Consider the following 18498-nt stretch of genomic DNA (forward strand, 5'->3'; position numbering starts at 1 on the left):
GCTTAGTTATCTGTAGAAAAATAAAGACCAGTTATGTACAAGCAGGCTCTTACATACTGTTAGCACACATTTTATCACAGACCACAGCGTAGACTGCTGGTACTGCAAAAAGTAAACATATGCTAACTTATTTCAAAATACCACTCAATCTTTTTGCACATAAAAATCTAAAGGACAAGGACTAGAAGGCTGCAGCATTTTTGCTTCTAATTTTCTGATTTTAAGCACCACCTTAAAAGTAGAGACTCATGAGACCTATCAACATTGAGGAGAGGTCCAACTCCAGCCTGAAGCAGGGGAAAGGTGCCACAGTCCCAGGCAAATCATGCGACAGCTGGGAGCGCACGCTGGCAGGAGCGGGGCAATGTGCGGCACCACAGCCCTGCCGTCCCCATCGGGATGCCTGCGTTTGAACACTACCATGCACTGCAGGAGGAGGTACCGCGTTCACATTTTACAGTCTTGACAGCTGTACTGTACACAGCAATAGAAAATCCACCGTGCATCAGATCTGGTGCTATGCTGACCAAAGAGGAGATAGAAGCCTAAGCACACAAAACTGCTGTTTTAACAGAGTTTTGTCATTTTTTACTCACGGCATTAGACTCTCCAGCATAAAAATATCAACTCATGCTACTTCAGACTACTCCTTTAATATTTAAATGTTATCTATTCAAATCCGATTAAATTTGAAGTATGAAGAACAGATTTTGTTGCTTGTAGTTGTTCCTAAGAAGGTCTCGGAATATTACGAACTACATCTAAAGTAACAAATTAGGTATGTAATGAAATTAAGCAACAACAGCTGACAACACCTGGATTTTAGAACAAGGTCAGAGGATATGCTTGTCGGGACATTCACTCTGACAACTGGACGAGAATTTTTAGAAACAACATTACAGCATCAACTCCTTCATTTTCACCCAAACAACCAGAAGGTTCTTCCCATCCCCTCCTTTCCCCCGCACCTTGACTGTGTGAGAAAGGACAGCCACAAAGTCAGCAGCTCTCTCATACTGCATTGCAGTATAAACACTGGACAGAAAACAAACTTGCATACAATACTTGGACATGCTGTTCTGATACAAAGCAGGAATTTTACCAATAGGGCTATGCTGACATGCAGAAAGAAGAACAGCCTGAGTACCGTTTCTGAAACAGCATCATTAGTATATAGCAACAGAAAAAAATATCTTCAAGATTCTATTTTCAGTATCAATTTAACGGTTTGCAAGGCCAAGCCAGACATGGTAATCAAACACAAGATCCCTATCTGACACACTATGTTCACCTATAATGCATCTGCTTTGTTTTAAATAACAGGAACTCGATGGTTTTCAGCATTTCTGAAATACTTGTGCATGACACAGACTGTTCTGTCTCAGCTATGTCACAACAGTTTTGTAGACAAAGTTCTTGAAAAAGACAGGAAATGGCTGGGATATATTTGCAAGCAAAGCATAACAGCCTCAGTTTGATTTCTCTTTGCTGACGTGTTGTTCATTATTAACGTGTGGCTGACCAGATCTTAACACCAAGTAGTAATTTAGATCTTCGCAATCATACTAACATTCCACACTTAGAAATGACACAGACAAATAACACGTATAATGCTTCCCACAGCTCCCAGTACAACAACAAACAACTTTTTAAAAGGTTTTTCAAAGCCAGTATCCATTTTATTGAGGAGCGACCTGCTTTACTAAGAGATTATTTAGCAGTTTAGACTAGCAGCTTCTATTCAAGACAAACAGAAGATCCTTGATTTTTTAGTATTTTCTATAGTTATTTTACAGGGAATAGTGCTAGAATAGAAATACATATAAAAGTCTATAAGGAAAAATATCTTTTATGACAAAAAATAATTCCACTTCTCAACTATTTCACTGAACCATTAACATTTAAAGTATTTTGAAGCGCAATCTCCATCTAACAGCGCATGCTTTAATGAATTAAAACACTAACACCCTGCAAGGCAAGCTATCGACTGAAAAGGAAAAAGAAAGAAAATATGGGAAAATGAATCTGTGCCTACTGCCACAGCCTGGTTAGGAAGCAGATAACAAAGTTAATTTGAAGTTGTCTTATTAACCATAGGAGATCAAGAAGAGAACACAAGCCGTTAGTACTGCTAATGTGTTCCTTTGGTCCAGAGCAGAGACAAAGAGCAGAACACACGCACCGACCCGCCCGCCGCGCTCCACCGGCCGGGCGGACCGACCGGACCTACCGAGCGCTCCCCACCCGCCGCAAGCCCCGCACAGCGCAGCCCCGCGGGAGGCGGCGGGAGGCGGCGGGAGGCGACCCGCCCCGTCCCGGCCGCTTACATAATGCGGCAGCTGCGGGACCGCCCCGGGCGAGGGCTTTCGGCGGGGACGTCAATAAACGGATGCGGCGTGTCCCGGCGCGGCCGCTCGCCATGCCACGCTCGCCAGGTGACGGCCCGGCCGCCGCCGCGCCCAGAGCGCCTGTTGCCCTCCCGGAACGATGCGCCCGCACCGGACCGTGCGGCACCCCAGTCACCCCGGCGGCACGCAGCCCCTCTCCTCCCGCCACAGGGCACACGGCCATCCCCTCCAGGGGAGCTGCAGGCGCCATGCCACAGCCCGGACCGCGCACTCTTGTCCCGGACCCCGCAGGGCCGAGTGCCATCCCTCCTCTCAGCTCGCAACACCCGCAGGGACGGCCCGCCGGGAGAGGGCATCGCTTCCCCCGCGCCCTCCCGCCACCGCGGCGCGACTCGAACCCTCTCAGGTCCCCCCAGGACCACGCACGAACCGTCCGCACAGCCCCACCGCGACACCCGACCGGCAGCGCCGACCTGGCCGAGCGCCGCTCCCGGCTCCCAACCCCTTTGTGCGGGGCTGCGGGCGGCGCTGCCCGGGCTCTCTGCCCCTCCTCCCGCGGCCGGGGTCCGTGGCCGCTGCCCAGGGCCGCCCGTCAGCGGGGGGAGCGCAGCGGCCACCAACCGGTTCCAGCTGCCCCCAGCCGAGCCGGGGAGGGGGCGGAGCGGCGCGGAGGAGATGGCCCCACGTGACCTCCCCTTGCCGACGCGTCACTCCCCGCGCCTTCGGCTCCGCCTCCCCCGCCGTACTCAATGAGAACCGAGCAGGAAGGGCGGGGAAGACCTTGCCTTTCCCTCGAAAGCCCTAGGGCGGGGCCGGGGGCGGGGCGTGCGAGGGAGGGGGCGGGGCTAAGGCAAGGCGCGGCGCGCGAGAGGAGCCGGGGCGCTGGGAAGGGGCGGCTGCGCGGGCAGGGGGAGCTCCGCCCTCCCCAGCTCCTCCCAGGGCCGGGCACCAGCGGTGCCCCGCATCGCAACCGGCCGAGTGCCGAACACCATTCCCCCCGCACCTCCCGCGGGGAGCGCGGCACTGCTCCCCCAGCGCCCTCCCGCCACCGGGGCGCAAACCGACGCCCCTCAGGCCCCAGGTCTCCTCAGGAGCGCGCACCGACCGTCCCCCAGCGCGCCCCCGCGGGTCCCGGCCGGCGGCGTGTACTGACCTGGCGGAGAGCTGCACCCGGCTTCCCAACCCCTTCGCGTAGGGCTGCGAGCAGCGCCGCCCGGCTCCCTGTTCCTCCTCCGGAGGCCGGTGTCCGCGGTGGCTGCCCAGGGCCGCCTGGCAGCGCGGGGGATGGGGCGGCCGCCAACCGGTTCCAGCTGCCCCCGGCCGGGCCGGGGAGGGGCGGCCCCGCGTGACGTCACTCCCCGCGGCTTCGGCCCCGCCTTTCCTACTGCAGCCAATCAGAAGCGAGCAGGAAGGGCTGTTCCTCGAAAGCGCTGGGTCTGGCGGGGGGGCCGCTGCCCCGGGGGGCGGGTGAGCGGGCAGGGCGAAGGGCTGGGAAAGGGCTTTAGCGAGGCAGGGAGGATTCCACCGCCACCACCTACCCACCCCCTGAGGTCACTTTGCCTCAGGCTGGGTCCCCAGTGCCCAGCGTGGGAGGGCGAGGGCTGCTCAGGGACAGGTAGCCCTGTTTCCTCGAGCTGCTGTTGGGTTCCGATGACTTAGGCCAGCTGTGAGCTCATGGCATCATGGGCACAATGGCTTTTCTTGTGGTATGGAGGGACAGGCAGCATACCTTTCTTGAGAAAGGCTTTGGTCGCTGTGGATTTGATATTTGCTGGTGGCCCTTTATCTCCATAAGTGTTTTTCTGCATCTGTCCCAGACCCACTGGCAGGCTGCAGCCTCCCTTGCCCACTGAAATGTGGGGTGGCAGGAGCTGGTGCCCCCCTGCTCCCCGCATAGCCGGGTCGAGGCTCCCAGAGAGCCCCTCTGCTTTTTCGCAGGCTCTACGTCTTCTGCACAGGTCCAGTTGCCTGTGTACCCAGCCGTATGAGCAAAAGGACTGTGATTCGTGGTACAGCTGAAAATATGTCTTCACAGAAATGGCTGTTGCAGAATAAATTTAATCAAACTACATTTTTAATTGTATTCTATTCTCCTAGCTGTATTCTTTTGTTTGAATAACTACTTTAGCATGAGTGGCCAAGCTTGCTGGAATTCCAGGCCACAAGTCATGGTTGCTTGGTGAATGATGGAGGGGCCCTGAAAACCAGCACCAGGAGATAGAGGAAACTCTGTCAGCAGAGGCTACAAACCAGCTAGATAAGAACAGGAGGATGGAGAATGGAGGATGGAGAAATAGCATCCAATAAGACACAAAGAAGCCCCAGAGCCAGAGTTACCATCAGGCATGGACAGCATGTGAAGGACATGTGAAGAGTGGGTGCATAGATCATGAGGGCTTAAAAGCCCAAGCCTCCTTTGCCTCAGAGTCCCTTCCCTTGAGAGGTACCCAGCCCAGACTGTTTCTTTGCTGTACCTTTCAATTTGTTTTTTATTTTATCTTTCGATTAAAATTTTTTTTTTCTTTTAAGCACAGACATCTGGACACCTTCCTGTGCAACCTCATCTAGGTGTTCCTGCTTTGGCAGGGGGATTGGACTAGATGTTCTTTCAAGGTCCCTTCCAATCCCTAACATTCTGTGATCTGAGACTATGCGAGGGGAAACCTAGGGTCAAGAGCATTTCTTTAACACAGGTTAAAACAGCCATTCCCCACCTGTCCTGGGCAACGGCTGGACACGGCCTTGGGCAACTAGCTCTAGGTGGCCATGCCTGAGCAGGGGGCTTGGCCCAGATGACCTCCAGAGGTCCATTGCCCCCTCAACCATCCTGTGATTGTGTGATCTCAGAGCCGTCTGGTGCAGGTTTCCCTTTGCAGAAGAAAACTTCCTGCTGGCTCATTATGTCAGAGAAGTGGTGTTTTTTCTCATCTGTGCCCTCAAACCTGGGATAAAGAGCATTTCTTTAACAATGGCACCAGGGCATATCAGTGTGGGAATGCCCATGCTGGAGCTTCGAAGCCCCAGGCAGAGTTTAAGTGTGATACTTGTCTCAGTTTCAGATTAGCTGAGACCGGACCATTGGATGAAGACCCTGGGGAGCTTTGCTGCACTAAAAGATAGTTGTGTTTGGCACTACAACTTCGTGGCTTTCCTGAGACCTGATTTACTGAGAAAAAAGCTATCTCACTGTAATTCACCTGAGAAAGTATTAGCGAATAAAGGGGAAATGTTTTCCTCTGCTTTTTTTTGAGGGAGCTGGTGCTCTGTTTTGTAGTGGAGCTTTGGAGTTACGACAGTATGATCAGTCTGGTCATTCTAATAATAAGCTTGCATAAATAGTGTGGTAAGGAACTGGATTCTGCTTTATGCAACTTGTGTCAGCTGGTAAAGAAGCTGCAGTCCATATGTGTGGAGAAGCCACTTATCCTGTCTTGCATTGGGATTTAGTGCTATTGCTAATATGCTGCTCTGTGCTTTCCTTCTATCCATCATTTAAATAAACAGAGGACTATTTTCCATTCATTCATACCCTGCAAATCCAGTCATGTTTATAAGTGATTTGTCACAGGGACCTAGATGTTGTAGAGAAAATATCAGATGTTCTATACCAGAAAGGTATGGAATGCTTCTAAATTGCTGAGGTCTTTATATGAGTATTGCAGGATCAGAGTACCATGCTTGAATTAAAAAAGGGTGGGAGGAGATGTGCAGTAAAAGGAAATGATAGCTGAAAGCAGTTTGTTTTGAAATCAGAAACACATAAGGAATTCCCCTGGCTAAGGAGGAGGGAGGGTAGGTGAAAAGTGCTTGTCGGAAAGTGAGAATCTTATTAAACCTGAGCGTGAAATGTTCTAGTTACAAACCCTTAGTAACTAAGTAAACATTAGGAGCTATCGCTTCTGCACGTGCGATCAACAGTGTGCTGAAGAAAGGAAGAAGAAACTTTAGAGAAAATACTATTTAGAAAAGAAATTGCCTACTTGTGTTCTCTTGCCTTTTAAAATATTTATTAGTTTAAGCAATTCGTTGTAAAGCTGGGATAGAATTTAACACTTTCAAACATGCATTGGTGTGTTACATTTTTCAAAAACGGTTCTTTGTGGTGCCAGTGTCATGTTATAAAACAGTATCATTAAATTTTTGTCAAGAACTAGAAGTGTAATACTTGGTCTCTTTCAGCCCTAGTGTTTATTCCAGAAAATGTCTGCATCCAGTCAAAACAATTATTGTGTTTCCTACACTAATTCATTGTAGCAAAAAATTGCAATTTAAGCCCTAAATGGATTAATGAAATACTCTCGTGTTCATTCTATTGGAGATTTACATCTCCCTACTATTTCGCTAAGATAAGAAAAGCTAATATAATCAGCTCAATCAAAATGCTTAGAAAATTCTCTTTTTCTCCTTGTAAACTAATGTGGTTGATATCAGCTAAATGCTGACATTCTGTTCAAAGACAAAGTTTTTTAATTCTTCAATTAATTCTTCATATTCGTTCATTTGGAGAGAATGTGAACAGGAATCTCTATGCTGCATTAAGAGAAACAGCCAATTCTGAACAGCATAATTTGTCACGGCAACTTTCAAGGGTTAATTGTCTTTAAAGGTAACTGTCAAAATGAGAGATAATATTCTTCATTCTGTAATTGATAAGGCTTTTCAAATGGAAGAAATGTCTTTTTGTTTGTTTGTTTTATTCTTTTCTCTAAACAATTACTGTTACCATGATTGCATCAGTAGGACTGCTCTTTGGGTTGAGGCAAGTCTTCTGCTCTGTTCTCTGCCTCAACCTGTGAGATCCCTATCTTGCCTTGTTCTTAAGCCTTTCACTGAAATACAAATTGTAATAACTTTATTCCTGTGAATAATTCCATTGCACTACCTCTTCGTCTTGCTGAATAAAACAAAAGCAGCTAATTAAGAACGATGATCAAACTTGTGCTCAGTGTGAAGCAAGTAGGAAAAAGGCGAGATGGGAAATATTGTTATGTCTTGGCTTAACCTGGAAAAAAGTTTACATTTAATTAAGCTTGCCAATATACTTTTTTTTTTTTCCTCCCTCTTAAGGAGTTGCTTCAATATGATTAGATCAGATAAGGTCATACTTGGCCATGACGCAGCAGGCAAGTCTCAGATACTCCTTAAGACAATATTAATATAAAACTGTACAGTAATTAGGGCATGTAGATGAGTTTATAGAACTCTTCTTAAATATCTGTCAAAAAAGTTGAGATTGCTGGTCTGCTTTGCTTAATACATAGCAACAAAACAAAAACAAAAGAATTAGGGTTTATGTCATAAAAGCCGAGTTGAATCAAGTTGCTGTTTGCGAAACTCACAAAGAGATCCAGAAAGACAAAGCTACAAGATCTGTTTCAAGTGTGCAAACACCAGGTCTGTTTGAACTACGTGTGCACACGTTGGAAAGAACGTTTTCCCCTTTCCACTGTAGTGATTTAATAAGAATTACTAGTACTTTGCCAGTAGTGCCTGGCAAACTGCTTTGTTTTTGTTCTGACAGTGATAGTGTTGTGCTGAAGCAGCTGAGAAGGAGTGACAGACGTGGTGTGCGTGCAGCGTCCCCAAACGCTGCGGAACCTGCAGCCCTCAAACGGCACCGTGCTCCCAGCCAGGACATGGGCTGTGAAGTGGGGCTGGAGGTGCTGTGCACCATAGGCAGAATATCAAAATAGCCTTCAGGCTGTGCTAGTTGAGACGCAAAGCCCAGTGAGACCTATGCAGCCTGGCTTTTATAAATAATGACAAGAATACTTGCCCAAGTGCTTGAGGCTGACGTATAGAATACACTAGCAAAAAGGCACTAGGAAATACCTTTGAGGTTTTATGTCTGGTTCTGTAGCCATCATAATATTTTCTTCAGCTGCAAAATTATAGCTTCAACATATAAATCAAGCTTGATTCATACTATAAGTAGTTATAAAGATTGTGAACATCAAATTATAGATATGCTGCTGCTTCCTTCATAGTTCGCATTATCAGTTCCAGTGAACTGGTTATACTGACACCACTGCTTGCACCTGATGAAAGATGTGTGTATTTAGATTAATTGTGCTCCTTATTTTACTGCACTTGATTTTTCTGCAGTTTTTCTGGCTCTGGTGGGTTATTGTGAATAAAAATAGCTGGTAAATTTATGCAAATGAATGCAAAGCATTAGGCATTCGGTATCTCCTTAGGTGGTTTTTACCTTTTTGTAGAATCACTTATTCTTGAAAATGCACTTCTTCTGACCTTTCCTCTGCTGCTGAGAGTATTGCTGTGTCATTATCTAATGTGAAATCTGGAAAATTTACAGGCGCTAAAGAAAAGTAATGCTAAGAGACTAGAAGATAACAAGCAAGAATAAAAATTGCAAGACAGTAGAACTATTAGCGTGGCAAAAGCCTTTCAGTCTCATGGAGAACGATGAGAAAAGATTATTAGAAAAAGGCCTGTTGTGCAATGGCATTTTCTCTGTAATGTATACTGTAATACAGTATAATATATTTTTCTCTGTGGACAAGTTAGCAGTTAGTCAGGGAGCACAGAAACACATCAGAGAAGTGGGTGATAACATAACAGCAAGGTAGACAAGAGCATGACTAAATATAAAATAACCAATATAAAATTAAACCCTATGTGGCTACTGTTAACTGTTATCAAATTTATAACATCAAAAAGAATACTTACAAATATTTCACTTTCTCCTGTAGAAAAATCAGTCCTTTTCAAACACTGTTAATTTTCTTGTATATTCTGGCACCAGTGGCAGACAATGTTATGAGAGAAAATTAAAAAAAAAAATCCAGATGCTAATACTGTATTGCAGAAATGAGTTTTTTATTAGAAATGAGACGTTATAATCTAGTCTTGAGGATGCCTGAGCACAATTTGCTTCTTGATCTAAGGTGGCTTATAGTTTCTGAAATGAAACATGTATAAGTTTTATTGGGAAACACCTAAATAAAGAACTAAAGTACACATACCACCAAAGCACCACGTTTAAACTGGCCCAAGTTGATTACAAATACAAAACTTTTTTGGTTTTTTTTGTTGTTTTGGGGTTTTTTTTGTATGACTAAAACAAGTCATGTAGTAAGTTTTACGTGTGTATATAACTTAAATTATATAGTAGGTTATATACATAACTTTGGGGGTTTATTTACATATATATAAATGTATATGTGGTATTCTGTGAATGCCTAGATCTGTCTGCATGCCAATTACAAGCCATTCCCTTGTGTTCTTGCACAAAATCTTCGTGTGTTATATTCTCCAGCTCATTGTCCCTGAAGCTGTACTCAAGACCTCCCATGCTCCTTTTGGCAGCAGCACCCATTTCACCATGTCAGAGGCAAGGGTGGTCAGCAAATGAAGAACAATAGCAGTTGTGGAATATGACACAGATAATTTTTTGTTTGTTTGTTCCTTCCCTTTCCCTTTCCCTTTCCCCTCCCCTTTCCCCTTCCCTTTCCCCTTCTCTTCCATCTTTCCTTTCTTCTGGAGGAACATCTGCCCTAAGATAAGGAAAGACAGGGTTTCCCATGACAGCAGGAACATTTGACTCTGGTGCAGTTCAAAATGCCATTTCAAAGGTCAAGTTTGCACTCAAAATGAAATGTGTGGCTGAATGTTATGCTCTGCCAGACAGCAATAATAGTGATGTAAGCACTTCCTTTGGACTCTGAAGGTCAGGATGGTGCCCAGTGTTTCGCAGGACAGAAGGGCAGTGGTGCTCCCAGTGCCCATGTGAACACCAAAGGGCCCAACAGGGGCAGAAATATGCCACTTCTTATTGTCTGTTGGAGCTCTCTGCCTCCAGACTCAACATTTCTTGAAGTGTGCCTGTACTGAATACACTTATAAGGAGAAAGTAAGCTGGAGACCTCAAAACCTATAGAGGAAAAAGTTTCTCCTCCATCTGCTGCACATACCAATAATGACAGAGAAATGTGCTTAAGTTTCAGTTATTGGCATGAAATTGTTTAAAAGTACAATCCTGTCTATGACTAATATTTCTTCCTTTTTATACTTATTAAATAGGTACCAATTCTCATATGGTAAACCTGTTCGCTGCACTGTTGTTCCTGGGAATGCAGCCATACCTCAGGGATGCAATTTCTTTCTTGTGAGCAAAGCTCAGCCTGAAGCGAACCTAACGGTATCCCTGGCCTAAGCCAGTCTAACATCTGGCTGCAGCATTTTGGCTCCACTACACCTGCTCTTGCACTCCTACCTGCCCTTTGTACTCCCTCTGACCCTTGTCTAACCTTTCACCAAGCTATACTATAATAGCTCCCTCTCAGAAAGACATTTTTTTTGGTTTAGTGTGGGTTTGGGTTTTTCCTTTTTTTTTTTTTTTAATTATTAATAGGTTAGTTCTGTGTTGGGTCAGTGGGCTAAAACAATTCAAAGTGGGCTGGATTAATCCTAGAGCTGTCTTGGCACAAGTGGGGACATCAGCAGCTAGAAGTTAAGTCCTCTTTAGCTGCCAGGGAACTGCTTGCTGTGATAGTGGAGTTGTAGAAAAAAACAGCTGAGAGACAGATTTATCACTTGAGGTTTAAAACAGAGACAGCGATTGGTGAGCAACCTCAAAGAGGACTTCTGTAGGAAAACAGGAGGACATGTCAGATACTTCACACCTACTCTGTACTCTTGGCTGTCTCTGTTATGCTCAGCTAATAGGTCTTGTAAGCAGCACATATTTCATTTTCAATGCCCACAGCACTGAAAATGTCCAAAAATGATTTTTTTTTTTTTTTTTAGGCTAACAAGATACGAACCAAGAAAGCTTTCGGAGCAAGCCTGACTCTTATTCTCCTTGCTGGGAGGAAGTAAAAACTTCCATCCCAAAACTTCTGAAGATACATACAGATGTTTGTAACTTTAAAGATGACAACACCCCTTGTTTTCTAAATCCAGGTTTACTCACAAGTAGGTTGTTGCTCCAGCTGAGTCTGACAGTTCTCCTCAGTGGCTGTCTCTGCATGAACCTGTTCACAAGTTTACTATCCACATTTTAATCAAAGCTTTAAAAATTAAGAGCAACCACTATGAAAATTCAAGATCAGTGATTAAAATGACAGCATGTACAGCTGAACAATGCACAGCATTTGTGTAACAGCAGTAGAAACTGGTTTATCAGGTTCATCCCAGACACGTAAAGGACAGATAAACTTTGGAAACAGTACAAAATCTATTGGAGTATTGGCTGGTTACTAACAGTAGCAAAACAAAAGCTGCAAAATCTAGGCTGTAACTGGTGTGAGGTAGTGAGATCTCAAAGCTAGGTTGTTGTTTGGTGTGAACGCCCTTTTCCATGAATCACAGAAAAGCGCTGAAAATGTCCCCAGCTGCTCTCGGCCGTGAGACCAAAAGAGGTCAAGGTGTGCCAGAGGGCTGGCTGGATCCCAAGCCTGTGTGCAAGGCCAGCACAGATAAAGACAGGCCACAGGCAGGCAGAGGACTGATTAACTAAAATGTGTGAGGCTCTGTGTTATCGGTGCTGGGAGCTCTGCTGGCGAGACGGCAGCCATGAAGCTCAGCCAGTGTTCATGACCTTGGGAAACGGTGTGTTGCTGGAAAACAACTGCTGAAGGAATAACCCTCCTGCTGTCTTGTAACTCTTGCTCTCAGGACCTGACCCTAGGGAGAGTCAGGTGAAATAATGGTTAAAATAGAAGAATAGTTTGTTTTGGAAGGGACCTTCAAAGGTCATCTAGTCCAACTCCCCTGCCATGAGCAGGGACATCTTCAACCAGATCAGGTTGCTCAGAGCCCCGTCCAGCCTGGCCTTGAATGTTTCCAGGGATGGGGCATCTACCACCTCTCTGGGCAACTTGTTCCGGTATTTTACCACCCATGTTGTAAAAAATTTCTTCCTCATGTCTAGCCTGAATCTCCCCTTTTTCAGTTTAAAACCATTACCCCTTGTCCTATCACAAGAGGCCCTGCTAAAAAGTCTGTCCCCATCTTTCTTACAGGCCCCTTTAAAGTACTGAAAGGCCACAATAAGGTCTCCCTGGAGCCTTCTCTTCTTCGGGCTGAACGACCCCAACTCTCTCAGCCTGTCCTCACAGCAGAGCTGTTCCAGCCCTCTGATCATTTCTGTGGCCTCCTCTGGCCCCTCTCCAACAGGTCCATGTCTTTCCTGTGCTGAGGGCTCCAGAGCTGGACACAGGACTCCAGGTGGGGTCTCACCAGAACAGAGCAGAGGGGCAGAATCACCTCCCTTGACCTGCTGGCCACAATTCTTTTGATGCAGCCCAAGATATGATTGACCTTCTGGGCTGCAAGCGCACACTGCCAGCTCATGTCCAAACTTTCATCCACCGGTACCCCCAAGTCCTCCACAGGGCTGCTCTCAATAACCCATGGGGAAGGATGCCAGTGAGGAAGAGCTGCACTGCAGTCCCAAACTGAGTTTGGTCATCCTGACCCCAGGCCAGTACTCTACAAAACATGGGAAGCACATTCCCACTGGGTGCTATTGGCAAGAAATGGGTCACTGTTTTGAGGTGCCACCATCAGTCACTTGAAAACTAAGTTGCATGAGTTAGTCTAGAAGACCATTAGGGCAGAAAGTATCTTTTGACTGGACCTTGCATTTCTCTGGGCTGCAAAATTCCAGCTGATTTGCAGGGACGTGATCTGAGGCTCCTAACCATTTTGGTAACGATTGCCTTGAGCCAAGACCATGTTGCAGATGGGCATGCTGTTCCATGAACAGCACCCACCTGCTTCCACAGGGAAAATGTATTTGCCTTGAAAATCTGCTAGTGTTGAATTATGGCCAGCCATGCATTGTATTACAAAATTTTCATATTTTTTAAGTACAATTAAATGTGTTAGCATGGGGAGGAGTGAGAACACAGAAATTATCTCTTAGTGAGTAGCCTGTGGCATTCCCCTGCTCTCTTCCAGAACAAGATGAAGCTATAATTATTTCTGCTGTTTCCCTTCCAAGTATTGCTCCACAAGTAGTTATACCCCTTAAAAACTGAACCAGCATTATTAAAACAAACCAGAGTTCTAGTATCCTGAGGGCTCTGAACATGAACTATGTTAATGGATCATATGACACTTGAAATGACTTTTGGCAGAGTAAACATTCACCTTTGTTCAGTGGAATTAGAATCACAGGATGGTTTGGTTTGCAAGGGAGCTTTAAAGAACACAGAATCACAGAATGGTTTGAGTTGGAAAGGACCTTTGAAGATCATCTAGTCCTGCTATGGACAGGGACTTCTCCTGCTAGGTCAGGTTACTCAAAGCCCCATGCAACCTGACCTTGAACGCTTCCAGTGATGGGGCATCCATAGCTTCTCTGAGCAGCCTGTTCCAGTGCCTCACCACTTTCCTTGTAAATAATTTATTTTTTTATGTCCAAGCTAAGTCTACCCTCTTTCTGTTTAAAACCTTTACCTTTTGTTCTGTCACTACAGGCCCTGGTGAAAAGTCTCTCTCATGTTTCTTAAAAGCCCCCTTTAAGTATCAAAAGGTCATGACACGATCTGTTACATTAATGAATGCTGAGAATCAAATAATGGAAACAAGTGTGATCTTTAAAGGGCTTTCTCTTTCTGGGCCAGGTCCCAGGACGGTGTGCATGCAGTCAAAATCTGTAAAGGTTCTTAGATGCTGACTGAAATGAGGAGTCTTTTAGGGAATGGGTGTCAAAAGGCACCTCCAAAATCCCATTCTTTCTACTCAGGGATGGAATTCCTGGGAGGGTTTTGAACAGAGTAGACTGATTCTGAGACAGAGAGACTGCCTTGCCTCAACAAACTAGTACGTTAGCTTTCTAATTCCTTTATCCCATAAATCTGCTGCAAAGGATACTGAACTAAGCCAAAGGTCAGGCTGAATTAAATAAAAGTAATTGAAAAACAGTAAATGAACCAGGGTTTGACGTATTCTGCAACACAGTTCATAACTTGTGCGTAGGAATCGTCACCTGAAGCTGCGGAGCCCTGATACAAGTTTATTTTTTCGGACTCTCTAAAGGACAGAAGAGAATGATTCAATTAAAGCAGGAAAAGAAAAGCAGCAGTCACTAAAAAAAAAAGAGAGAGAAAAATTCCTGGAAAAAATACATAAGAGGAAAGGATACAGTTTAAAGCCAAAGCAATAGGAGCTGACCTGTGTTCTGGCTACTCAGTCACTTATTTCCTGTTTATTTCTGCTTACTTTGTTTTGCAACATGCTCCAGACCTTTAATTTTTTGTTTCTAATCTAAATAAACAGTTATGGTTTGTTTTGTCAAATAACTTCATGCATAGCAGATGTTTTTGCAGAAATATTCAGAAAATGCTTTTTGTTTCAATAAGGAAAGCATTTTTCAAACTATTAAGAAACAAGACAAAGATATCTTGTTTTTTCAACTCATACAATCTCACAAAATGACTGTACTGCTAGAGATGTTTTTATACATATTAACTGAGTTAATATATTTTTAAGTGCTTTAAATATTATGGGCTATGGAGATTAAAAAGTCTGACTGTCAGCATCTCTTTCCTGCTTGTGTGTTTTAAAGATGCAGATTCCAAAGGCCCTTGCCACTTTGTCAACATTGTCCAAAACCAACTGATGGATTCAAAATGTACTGGGAAACATGAAAATATAAACACACAGCCTAGCGACATAAACTGCGGTGATTGAGAATGACGCAGACAAAGACGCAGACGGAGATGCACAGACACAGAGTTCTTGTTAGCAGTGAGAGCAGAGCCAGGCAGAGCTGAGCCGAGCCGAGCTGAGCTCTCTTTAATTAACCTTTCTCAATTTATAGCTTTACAGATATGGGCCTGGAGCAAGAGGTTAGACAGGATGTTTTTTCAAAAAATGTTATTCCAAATACACTGCACTCATCTTGTGACTGCTTTCAGTCACATTCCCATGCATATCTTGTGAGTGGCGTTCCGACCCACCCATTCACACCCCCAGGCCCAACATTTATACATCATACATAGGGGGCTGGTTTTCCAACCTGAGATATCATTCTCACTGGCCTGGGCTATCAGTCCTTACACTCATAAAAAACACTTCTGTGTAACCTGTCCAAGGCTCTTTATGTTTTGACTAATTGCTGTGATTTAATCATGTTAGTATGATCTGTCTGGATGGTCATGTGAGTATTGATTTTCCTTTACCATCCAGGTGGCTGGAACAGCACGTCCTGCCATTCCCACAATAAACCTCGTTTTTCTTAGGGAGCTGGGCAAAAGAACTTAAGTGTGTTAAAAAATATAAAGCAAAATTGGCACTAGCTGAAAAGAAAGTAGGGAGAGTGACTCGCACAGAATAACACTGAGATCCTGCCAAAACCTTAATCCTTGGGTGATGTTGTCACCTTTACTTGCCCAGTTACAGATAGGTTACAACTTCAGCCATAACTTTTCGGACAGTAGCTGTATTTAAAAATAGAACCATGGCTTTGCACTAAGAATAGTTTTGCTCACAAGCCCAGGAAGCAGTGAAGCCTTGTGACTCACGGCCATCCTGACTTCATTATCTGCCCATTTCTAAACATTAATGAATGGCTGTAATATCATACTTTGTTTACTCTCCATCTTATCTCAGGGCTTCTTCCTGCATCCCTTAATTGTATTATAAGCCTTGTGTTCAAAAGGACTGTTTGCACAATGGAGGATTATTCATGTGAATAAATTATTAACTCGAAAGCATGTGTACAAGTCCCCTACAAGTATGCCACTTGGCTGTCCCCAGCTCAAGAAGTAATTAGTTATTTGCTAAAGGCCTCTTCCAGCATCTATATCCATCAATGAGTAGGTGTTGACTTCAGTGTGTTTTAGTTTAGGGCTTAATACTGTGGTCTCTCATCCTCTGGGACTTGGTAATGACCTCCACATTGAATGCCTCTTCCCTGGAGGACAAGGGTTGGGAACACTGTGGAGACAGTACCCATAGCTATCATGGGGGGAAAGGACCCTCTCTTCGTCTCAAGTCACCAAAGCCTACAAGGCCAATGTAAGTGCTTATGCACTTCAAATTTAGCATGTTCCTAGTGTTTTGCTGAATCCAGGACATTCACTCCTAAGTGGCAGCAATTTCCCAGGGGGTTACACTCATCATCCCACGGCCTCTGTTTGTTCACTCATGGCTGTTGTTTATCTGTGGTCACTCTCCCTCTGTAATACCTCAAGCAGAACTGACACTGTGTTGGAAAGAAGAAGAGCAATGACACATGGGACATCAAAATGTGGAGCCATTAGTCTGCTTTCCCATGTTTTCTGTGGAGGAGTGCTGAGGGAAGTCCTGCAGCCCTCTTATTCTCCAGGAGAGTCCTGCCACGGGTGAATAACTCACCTGGCAGAAAGCCTGGCTCCATAAGGCATCTTCTGAACCTTTTCCCAGGAAGCAATTTAAGCGGTGAAGTCGCAGCCCTTCTGTCAGCAGTTTCAAATCATTTGATCAATATTGCAGAGGGCTGGTGAACAGCCAGTGCCAACAGTACATCAGACCATGGCCACATTGTCCCATGCGGGCAGTGTCCATCGGTTCAGAGGTCTGCTAACCAAGCCTGGCCACTCATGGCATGCATAATGCCACAGCAAGGCACAGAAGCGTCAGGCAAATATATTCCTTTGATACTGGGATTTGCAAAATAGTGAATGCTGAGGGTTGCAGCACCTTGCCATAATCGACTTCAGATAAAGCCTCCTCGCTGCGTTGGGCTCACTCAGCAGGAACCGAGCATGACCCACTCTGATGGCAAAATACAAAGCCTTTCCCTTGAGCACCGTGCACCTTGTGGAAATAAGTCGCACACGCTTGGGGCAAAGCCTTTGGCTCTGTAACCTCTGCAAACACTCTGCCCGTTTCCTTCTCCTCTTCCCTGTGGGGTGTCCGTAGTGTTTGTACTGTGCTACACACCTTACTGGGAGCCAACCCACCCAAGAGGAAAGCAGCTTGACCAGGGAAGGCATGGAAAGGAAGGGGGAGGAAACTAAGGTAATCAGGCTGAAATGTGCCAGATTATTTGGCACCTTGAGCTCTCTCTGACATTTATACAGGTGCTGTAGAATAAGTTTAATCAAACTAGATTTTTAATTGTATTCTACTCTTTTAGCTATATTCTTTTGTTCAAATAACCTGTTTTGGCATGAGTAGCCAAACCTAGCACAAGTGGCCAAGCTTGCTGGAATTCCAGGCCACAAGTCGTGAACTTATCTATACCTGGTTGCTTGGTGACAGGGCAGCCTTGAAGACCAGCACCAGGAGATAGAGGGAACTCTGTCAGCAGAGGCTGCAAACCAGCTAGATAAGAACAGTAAAAAAGCTGCCCGGAGGATGGAGAAACAGCATCCAATAAGACACAGAGGAGCCCCAGAGCCAGAGTTACCATTGGACCAAAAGGCATGGACAGCATGTGAAGGACACGCGAAGAGTGGGTGCATAGATTGTGAGGGTTTAAAAGCCCAAGCCTCTTTTGCCTCAGGGTCCCTCTCCTTGAGAGTCATCCAGCCCAGACTGTTTCTTTGCTGTACCTTTCAATTTCTTTTTTATTTTATCTTTTGATTAAACTATTTATTTAAGCACAGACATCTGAGACTATGCTAGGGGACACCTAGGGTCAAGAGCATTTCTTTAACACAGGTTAAAACAGCCGTTCCCCACCTGTCCTGGGCAACGGCTGGACATGGCCTTGGGCAACTAGCTCTAGGTGGCCATGCCTGAGCAGGGGGCTTGGCCCAGATGACCTCCAGAGGTCCATTGCCCCCTCAACCATCCTGTGATTGTGTGATCTCAGAGCCGTCTGGTGCAGGTTTCCCTTTGCAGAAGAAAACTTCCTGCTGGCTCATTATGTCAGAGAAGTGGTGTTTTTCTCACCTCTGCCCACAAGGCCTGCAGATAAACTGTTTAGGAAGTGAGAACATGCGGGAGATGTGGAGTGGAGCTCTGCTCCACCTGCTCCCATTTTTTCTGCAGTGACTTGGGGAAGTGGTACTGGTTCTGGGGAGACAGAGGAATTAATTTAGGAGGAGTATTAGGAGTAATAATTTAGAAAAGAGGAACAGTACATTCTTTTTTAGATCTCAACTGTATTTTCTGATATTTGGGTGCTTCATCTTTCAGCGTGCAAATAGAAAAACAAGAACTGGTTTATGTACAGTGAAGTATCACT

General features: G+C 45.3%; 1 protein-coding gene across 4 annotated transcripts in view; it reads right to left on the minus strand.

The window, feature by feature from the left end:
• GPCPD1 (glycerophosphocholine phosphodiesterase 1) overlaps positions 1–3695 on the minus strand; it is a 51953-nt gene extending 48258 nt beyond the window's left edge. For 3 of the 4 annotated variants that reach the window (XM_065631418.1, XM_065631415.1, XM_065631419.1), the window contains exon 1: positions 3502–3695. The gene's annotated coding sequence lies outside the window, so the exon portion shown is untranslated. Of the gene's footprint in view, positions 1–2821; positions 2989–3501 lie in introns of those variants that run through there. The other variant, XM_065631416.1, reaches the window with a different exon arrangement.
• Between the last annotated feature and the right edge of the window lie 14803 nt (positions 3696–18498).

Source organism: Caloenas nicobarica, chromosome 3 (genome assembly GCF_036013445.1).
Source record: "Caloenas nicobarica isolate bCalNic1 chromosome 3, bCalNic1.hap1, whole genome shotgun sequence".
NCBI lineage: Eukaryota > Metazoa > Chordata > Aves > Columbiformes > Columbidae > Caloenas > Caloenas nicobarica.